General features: G+C 34.5%; 1 protein-coding gene across 1 annotated transcript in view; it reads left to right on the top strand.

The window, feature by feature from the left end:
* Nucleotides 1-9,407: 9,407 nt before the first annotated feature.
* Nucleotides 9,408-9,771, top strand: part of TNNI3K (TNNI3 interacting kinase) — a 372,046-nt gene continuing 371,682 nt past the window's right edge. The window contains exon 1 of the mRNA XM_070076725.1: nucleotides 9,408-9,567. The gene's annotated coding sequence lies outside the window, so the exon portion shown is untranslated. The remainder of the gene's footprint in view (nucleotides 9,568-9,771) is intronic.

The raw sequence follows: 9,771 nt of genomic DNA, 5'->3' as shown, positions 1-9,771 counted from the left end.
GAGGGCATTTGTATAAAAAATGAGTACATTTTATAATCAGAATTTTTCTGGTTTTTCATTTACCCTTATTATAAAAAAGATTCAGTTAATTTTCTTTTCTGAATTTTATCAGCCAAAAATTGGGAGGCCTGCATGTATAAATATAAAATTAAACATATCTCCATTTATCATTTTTATCATTTTTAATTTATAAAATCCTAGCAGTTCACATATTTTAGGTTTATGAAACTGCAACAAGGTTTGTTTGTAATTAACAAGCTTTTTGATGAGCCGATTGTTAGTAGTGATCAAGAAGTTCATGGGAAAAAATCCATTCTTTGATAACTTTTTTTTTCTTTAACCCAAGCAAGACATAAATAGAAAACAGTGTATAGTGAGTTAAAATAAAGCTTCAGAAATCCAAGTGATTCCCTAAAAATGGCAGAAGTTTGATAATGTGAATCCAGTATTAACTTCCACAACCTTTAGTGATCTATTTATCTTCTGTAGCTAAGCTACAGAATATAATAAATGTTATATAATAATTACCAGATTCAGCAGTAGAGCCAAAATTAAAACTTGGCCTGCTACAAAATATAGGCATGGGTATCACAGTTCTTATATGTACTACACAATATCAGAGACATCATTCATATATACCATGAGGCCCTCTGCATGTGAGCAATGGTAGGCCCAGAATGGAAAGGAAAAGTGGAAAATACTACTATATGCTCAAAAGTGAAAGATTTCAAATGTTCTTTTTTGCTCAGCTAACTAAAACCTAGTCTTCATCTGTATCAAGAATTAACTAACTTTTTTGTAATACCACATGTTTTATTTGTGGTAGTTAATATATAGAAACTACAGAAACATCTTGATGATATCTCAGTATTTCACTTGTGAACTTATATATACATATGTTAGAGGGTTAAATGACATTTATGTTTAACATGTCCATAGCAAAGGCATTATTGTCAATACAAGTAAATGAAACAGTGTTAATGTTTCCTTCTGGGCTGGCTAAACAAATAGGCTATATTTTTATAGTCTCTGAGTGAGGGAATCTCTTAATCACCCATCATATAAATTTCAGCCACTGGGGATGGTGTTGTGTCTCAGCAAAAAAACAAAAGCCACCCCTTGGAAAATTTGCATCCTCAATCAGATGATAGTTGTAGTCCTAGTGCCTTTGCCTAGGAAGGCAACAAATGATGGCCCAAGGACTTTGGTCCCTGCCATCCATGTGAAAGACCCAGAGGGAGTTCCTGGCTCCTGGCTACAGCCTTGTCCATCCCTGACTGTTGTGGCATTTTGGGAGATAACCAGTGAATGGAAAAGATTCTCCCCCACCCCCATTTTTAAATAAATGCAATTTTTAAAAGTGCTCTTATAGAATCTCAGCCATTCAGGCAGAGCATTTCATTTCTGATTGCTGCAGACTGGTGCAATATATCTGCTGGTGTCATTTCCCAGCTATTTGCCATTAGTTTCTCCAATTGTGCTTTATTGCATTGCTAAAACGATCTAAACTCCAACGCATATATTCTTTGGGCACTGTTCAATATGCGTTATTGATATGCTTGTTGGATCATCAACTTCTTTAAAGATTTTTCGAACCTTTGTTGCAACCAAAACTTTGAATCTATGTAACCTGAGTAAGTGAATAATTTTTAAAAATTTCTTCCCCAGTATCCACTCTTCCTACCTTAAGAACATACACATGGTTCAAGATAGTTATAATTTACCTCTTCCTAGAAGGAGAACGTTGCAGTACCCAGAAAGAATTAAATAATTTACATCTTGAGGCAAAAACCTTTTAGAACACAACTCTGTTGAAATCAAGTAAGTGTTCATTTCATTTGAGGTTGAAAAACGTTGTGCTGCTCAATGAGGTTATACATGATTGATTTCTTTCCTATTATTTTTAGCCTTGGGGTTTGCAAAAGTAAATTATATTCACCAACACCAATATACTATTCTTCAGAGAAGTTTCAAACAGTTTTAGTAAACCTAGAACTAGAAATCTTTGACTACACAAAGAAATAACTGTGATCATAACAAGTAGTACAAGAACAAATTTTAAATGTAAAGCACAATTACAAGGGTATAACTTGGCTTATAAAACTACTAATCATGTCAGTGGAATAAATTTTTAATGAAATTTAATAAGAACATCATTCATTATACATGATTAAAGATGATAGCACTTCTAATTAACAATTGTCTAGTAAATAAAAAGTTTCTGCAAACTAGCCTATGAGGAAAAAGGGAGAAAGTATACAGTTTTAGAGAAATTCTTTTTTTTTTACTTTTTTACAAATGTATAAAATAAATGTTTCTCATGAATTCAGTAAAAGATAATTTGTGAAATTATCCTTTTTTCTTATCTCTAAAATCTGTCTACATATCACTAGGCTATAAGCAAGCTGTAATTATCCAAAGCATAAAAGTAAATAAGCAGAAATAAAATTTTAACAGTATTATTTCATCAGGATATTCCTATTATATGTTTCATTTATAATACTTTTGAAATTCTATCAATCATCTTAGTATATCCAACACTGAATGGTTAATTTGGATATGCCCTTGCTTGCCTCAAATTCCTCCCTCACTGGAAAAATTAAATAGGTTACTCCATGTAGAGCTCTCTTGTATTTCTCTTACAATCCTGATGATATCTAGCATCTAGATAACTGACCCAATCGTGCAAAAATTGTTCAAGGCAAAGGCTGGAAGTATTCCATGACTCCTCACATATTTTGTCCTTTCCAGTTCTTCAGGCAGTATAGTTTGTACATTGAATGCACAAACGAAATCCATTCGGTTTTCTCAACTCTTCTGAGCTAATACAGTTACCTATGCTAACACAGTAGCCTTTTTCAATGACATAGCCTCTTTTTTATACATGGTAAAAATAAACTTTTTGGAATTTTATCTTTGTACATGAAGGCAAAGTTGTAGAGACTGCAAAACAAAGATATTTTAAAAGATTAGCATGGGGTTGCTAACATTGGGTGGAAAAAAATATTGTGACTACCCAGGCTTGCTTCACTGATTTCTTTTTCTATGCCATTTTTTCCATTGAAGAATGACTTTAGAGATGATCCATACTAACTTTCAACATTCTACACCCTTTTTATGAAGATGTGCCTATTGATAGTCAACAATACTTCACCACACTTAATGTTTGTTTACATTTTTCATATTTACTGTATCATATGTCAACTAAAATTTTGCTTCCCTTTTAAATGTAAGCAACATTATTTCAATCTTTATCCTAAGTCCCATAGATGTACAAACATTCTCCATTCTCCATTGTCTGAAATTTCTGATAATCACCATCTTAAAAACCACCTTTTGTTTAGGGTTCTCTGTGATTTTTCTCATAATTCTAAGAGTTAGGTGTACAGTTTTCACTATGTTAATCTCAGACTTTTCCTCTTAGACCTCCTGCTCCAGAAGAAAGGTCTCTCTCATACAAATTGTGTGAGTAGCAAGTTCCTCAGAATAATTGGGACTATTAAGGAAGGTGACAGGAGAAAAGAGAAGGACCTATACCACAATAACGGAATAATAAGAATGCATTGAATAATAATGTTCGTAGAGTTCCTTTGGTATTATGATCATCAAGAATTTCTTCTTTAGCCATTTTATTGCAATACAAAATGTTCTCAGTAACCACTCTTTTTCTCTTCCCCTGGCCAACTTCTCCCCACATCACATGTATGTACAAGATGCCTAAATTATGCCCAGGAACTTAAATCATTCTCATTCTATTAAGTTGCCAAGTTCTGCTCTTTTAAGACATTATTATAAACACTAAGCTGATCACAATATCCAGAAACATGAGAATACTCAACAGAACCAAAGAACATTTTATTGCCAAGATCTGCTCTCATGAAAAAGTTTTAATCCCATGCTATATGACAGCTCCTTTAATTTTTAAGGTTGGCTATAAGGGAGACTGTTGTAACCAAAAAGTAGCCTTGTTATTAGTGTTTGATTGGCCACATAGTCTTGCTGCAAACCTATTCTATACAATGACATCTGTTGCTTATTTCTAGATTGTAATTCCTGGAATGATGGGAAGGCTATTAACTGATTTTAATGGTTCTATGAATAAGTGAAATATGAAGCTATTTTTGGCTACAAAATCTATGAAAACACTCTTATCAACTGATTTTGATGCATCTATTGCCTACCCCTGTGAGAATATGCCATCAGGCTCTGTAGTCTTGTCTTTTCTCCGTCTTTGCTATGGTATACCTGTGACACCAAGGAGGCTACAATTTCTTTTTTTTTTTTTTTTTTTTTTTTTTGCTTTCAAACTTTTATTTAATGAATATAAATTTCCAAAGTACAGCTTATGGATTACAATGGCTTCCCCCCCATAACGTCCCTCCCACCCGCAGCCCTCCCCTTTCCCACTCCCTCTCCCCTTCCATTCACATCAAGATTCATTTTCGATTCTCTTTATATACAGAAGATCAGTTTAGCATACATTAAGTAAAGATTTCAACAGTTTGCTCCCACACAGAAACATAAAGTGAAAAATACTGTTTGAGTACTAGTTATAGCATTAAATCTCAATGTACAGCACATTAAGGACAAAGATCCTACATGAGGAGTAAGTGCACAGTGACTCCTGTTGTTGACTTAACAAATTGACATTCTTGTTTATGGCATCAGTAATCACCCTAGGCTCTTGTCATGAGCTGCCAAGGCTATGGAAGCCCCCTGAGTTCACTGACTCTGATCATATTTAGACAAGGCCATGGTCAAAGTGGAAGTTCTCTCCTCCCTTCAGAGAAAGGTACCTCCTTCTTTGATGACCCATTCTTTCCACTGGGATCTCACTCACAGAGATCTTTCATTTAGGTTTTGTTTTTTTTTTTTTGTTTTGTTTTGTTTTTTTTTTTTTCTGCAGAGTGTCTTGGCTTTCCATGCCTGAAATACTCTCATGGGCTTTTCAGCCAGATCCGCATGCCTTAAGGGCTGATTCTGAGGCCAGAGTGTTGTTTAGGACATCTGCCATTCTATGGGTCTGCTGTGTATCTCACTTCCCATGTTGGATCATTCTCTCCCTTTTTTATTCTATCAGCTAGTATTTGCAGACACTATTCTTGTTTCTGTGATTCCTTTGGTTCTTAGAGGCTACAATTTCTGAAACAAGTTCTAGAAGTACACTAGATGATTTCTGAGTTTGCTAATCTTCAAGTGGGTATATATTTTGAATTTTCCAAAGTACCATAATTTAACAATTGTGGCCAATGAAATGTTGCAATTTCTTTGGAACATTACATTCTAATGAACAAGGGCATCACTTCAGCAATTCTTTCTTTCTTCTCTCTGTCATTACCCACCCGCACCCACCCACCCAATGGATCATTCTCTTCAATACACAAATACACTGTTATTTTCACAATTAAAAAAATAAACTTTTTTCACTCCACTTCCGTCAGCCATTACTTTATTTCTTTTCTCCCTTTACTTTAAAATCCTCCAAAATATATTATCTGTATTCCTATTCCCTCTTTGACCCGATTCAGGCTTTTAGCCTCTCTCCCTACCTCCTGAATTTGTCCTTCTAAAGACTTCTAGTCTCTCCATTTTGCTAAGTCCAGTCCATTGGACATTCATGGACTCATACCATTTCAACAGCATTTGTCTTAATCATCCCTTCTTTGATATGCATTATTTATTTGGTTTCAAGGAACCCTATGCTACTGGTTATTTTCCTAATTCATTAGTCACCTTTTTAAAACTCTTTAAGTTCTCATCATCATTCTTACCTCATATCATTAGGAGATCATAGTCCTTTGGGTTTGTATGGCTCTATCAACATCACTCCTTTGGGATATTATCCATTCTGTGTTATCAGTTCTCAAATCTATATTTTTAATTATCAAAGCATAACTCTCAAAATGTTAAAAGTGATTCTTTTATAAATTATGAGAGTGTGTTAAATTTTTATTTTCTTTTTTTTAATGAGGAAAGCAGCAAGATGATAAATTTTTTGTATTGTTACAAGAAAATCTTCATATACATTATAAATGATTTTTTTCAATATTTAGAACAGGTTCCTTTATGAGACAATAAGCTTCTTAATACAGAAATATTTAAGCAAAGTGACAGTGAGACTATTTACCAAGAGGTCTTCCTGATTTCTTGTTTTAGGTAAGAGGTAGATCTAGATAATGGTTGCAGGTTGTATTAACTGGAAAGTGGAATCTGAGATGGAATTTAGACTGCAGCATGTTTCTTAAGGTAAAGTATTTTCTTGGGATTAATTATTGTTCCAGGAAGAGGACAGAGCATGATTAAGCAGAAGAGAGTAGTCACTCTGGGATGTAAACCCAATGACAGCCTCAACTGGCTGATTCCAACAGCACCTTTGTGCTAGCATGGCACTTTACTGTTAACCTGAACTGGATGTAAGTGGCCAGGATGTATACTACACAGCAGTCAACATTTGATATGGGCATCTGGAAAGAATTTCCTTGGGTCATACAGCTCTCTGTGACTGAGACAATTTGTGAATGGGGCTGACAGCTGAAGGCTGTCTGCTGACAGCACTCCCAGAAGTGAAGGTAACAAACCCTTCATCAAAGAAGATCTGGATGCCACATCACAGTGTCTACTACAATATTCAGTAAAGTCCAACACAATGCCAAAATTCTCTTTTTTATATAAAACTATTTTAACAAAACATGCAGTCCTAATTCAAGTTCAGTTATTATTTCCAAAATAATTATGAAATTATGCAATAGTGTACATATTTTAGGTGGTCTCTATTCACAATGAAAGAAACTATAGAAGATGTGTCATTGATTTACAGAAGCAAATTTTTATAATACTTTCACAAATCTGCATGAAAACCCCCAGTGCCAGATTTCACATTTGACTAGCTGCACAAGCTAAAATATTCATGAATTCACATGAAAGCCAGATGGCATCCCACTGAATATTCATTTGAATGATTTCTGTACATTATTTATTCCAAGAAGTACACAAAATATATCATCATCATAGGATTCTTAAGTTTGTTAAAGAAAGGAATCAAGGAATAATAGGTATCCATTGCTAACTATATTTTTCATTGAGCATTAATTTCATGTGTATTTGAGTATAACTAAAGCAAAATTAATACATTTATTTTCAATATTATGCTCAGATATCAGAAATAATGAAGCTTAAGCAACTTGGGAAAGAAGAGGACTTTATGTTGAAAACATGATTTTCAATAATTTCATTCATATCTCAAACTGAAAATGTGTAACATTTAAAATATTAATATTTTATTAAGGTTAACAATATTTTTAGTTTGTATATTTTTGCTTTTCAGATTACAACCACGGATGTGAATTTGAAATGCATACAAAATTTAATTATAGAAAATTGTTAGCATATTTTGGGAAAGATACAATCATAATTTCTTCTTTTTTGTTATTTTAATTCATAAGGTTTTTCTTTTATTTAAAACTGCAGTGTCTCTTTTTGAGATGCCTGTTGTTTGGAAATATATTTATCATTGTATCTCGATTTTTTTCTCATTTAAGTGTGGTAATTAAGCAAAGTTGTTTCATAAATTGTTATAAGTTCACAATCTGTGGTTCTGTTTCTGGTGCTTGTTTATCCTGTGTTTTCTTTATGTATGATTAAGTTTGATTGTTTACTGGTCATTGTCCTTGGAAAAATACCTTCTAGAGGTTCCCCATGGCCAATGATAAATGGCGCTTCCTACATAGTCTGCATTTGCCTTAAGAAAATCCACAGACTATGTTCAATAATGAGGTTCTCTAGTTTACCAGACACTGGTATACCAAGGAGCACATCCATAGTGAGTATTTTTACAGTGATAACTTTTCAGGAAATGTTTTCCTTTCTTTTTTTATTTCTGCTAAGTATGACAAGTTTGCTTCTAATTGTTCCTTGACTGAAGTCATATTTGGGAGCAGGGGTGGGGTTCCAACTGAATGCATCAAAGATCCCTTAAAGAACCCCAAACTGAGGCCGGTGCCGTGGCTCACTAGGCTAATCCTCCGCCTTGCGGCACCAGCACACCGGGTTCTAGTCCCGGTCGGGGCGCCGGATTCTGTCCCGTTTGCCCCTCTTCCAGGCCAGCTCTCTGCTGTGGCCAGGGAGTACAGTGGAGGATGGCCCAAGTACTTGGGCCCTGCACCCCATGGGAAACCAGGGTAAGTACCTGGCTCCTGCCATTGTATCAGCGTGGTGCGCCTGCATTGGAGGGTGAACCAATGGCAAAGGAAGACCTTTCTCTCTGTCTCTCTCTCTCACTGTTCACTCTGCCTGTCAAAAAAAAAAAAAAAAAAAAAAAAGAATCCCCAAACTGAGAGAACTCCTGCCTCCCTTTGATTCCATAGAACCTAAGTCCAAATATGTGCTTTTGGCAACTGCAAAAATTTATTCCATATTCTACTTAAACATCTGCATTTTAGCTTTCTTCTAAAATGACATGTATATGTAACTTTATTGTTTTGAATTCTTCAATCTTTTATGATTACAATGTATTTATTTATTCAAGTTTTTATGTGAGAGACAGAGTAGTGCTCCCATCTACTGATTCACTCCCTGAATACCATTAATAGCCAGGGATGGGCCAAGGCCAAAGCCAGGAACCAATCCAGGATCCCACATGGATGGTAGGGGCTCAATTGCTTGTTATAATCACTGCTTTGAGACTCTACAGTAGCAGGAAGCTGGATTCAGAAACCAGAGGCAAATATTGAACCCAAGCACTTTGAAATAGGATGTAGTCATTTTTACCACTAGACCAAATGCTCACCCCATGTTTATAATTTCTGTATTTTGTTTAGCATTTAAACATCAGTCTACCATCTCATTTAAATAAAAATTAACTATAAGAATTATTTTATTGACTTATTCAACATGTTCCCTAATGATGAGATATTTTTATTCATAGAGAGAAAGGAATAGTAGTAGAGAGGATATTACTAGCATATGGTATATTTTTATAATGGATGTTATACTCATAATGTGTAATGACCAGAAAAATGCTAAATTTAGGATAGAGAAAAGAAAGGCAGATAAAGTAAACATCTAGATCCTGAACACTTTTATTCCATATCAAATAAATCACCTGATGCAATAGAGAGCCAAGCACCTAGCATAATGATGATAGATCGTTTTATATCTTTTACAGAGGAAGTCAGAGTAAACATAACAAACAAAAGACACGTTCATATGTATATTTTTTGAAATAGTTAATCTACATGATTTACTCAAAAGTTAATAACTATTTAGGTAATTTACATAAGTCACTGCTACAGCTTCTCAAAAATTCAAATATATGTCATACGTTAATTGTGCCTTATGTGTTAATTAGGGTCTTTGATGGATATTAGGAATATTTTATTCTTTATTTTTAGAATTTTTCCATTTTATTTGATGATAAAACAAAAACGTTGGAATAAGTTGAGACTAAAGGGACAACAAAGGAAATGCACTTTATTATTGGAGAAGTCAACAGAAGGAACTAACAGAAACTACGCGATCAGGAAAGACCTCTCAAGGGAAGTGACATTTAAGCCGAGACCTGAAGGAAAGGTAAGACTTGACCAGTTTTGGTTGTTTATACAGTGAAGAGGAGAAGACAGAGAGGGGAATGTATTCTGCCAGCAGGAACAGCATATATGAAGATTTGCAGGAGACAGTACCTCGTGCATAGAAGGGGCCTATCTGAAGGGTAGTGTATGAATATAAGAATAGATTGAGAAGTCATTTGAAGTTCAGATTCCTTCTAAGAAATTA

This window comes from Oryctolagus cuniculus, chromosome 7, assembly GCF_964237555.1.
Source record: "Oryctolagus cuniculus chromosome 7, mOryCun1.1, whole genome shotgun sequence".
NCBI lineage: Eukaryota > Metazoa > Chordata > Mammalia > Lagomorpha > Leporidae > Oryctolagus > Oryctolagus cuniculus.
This window is presented reverse-complemented; position numbering and strand designations above follow the sequence as displayed.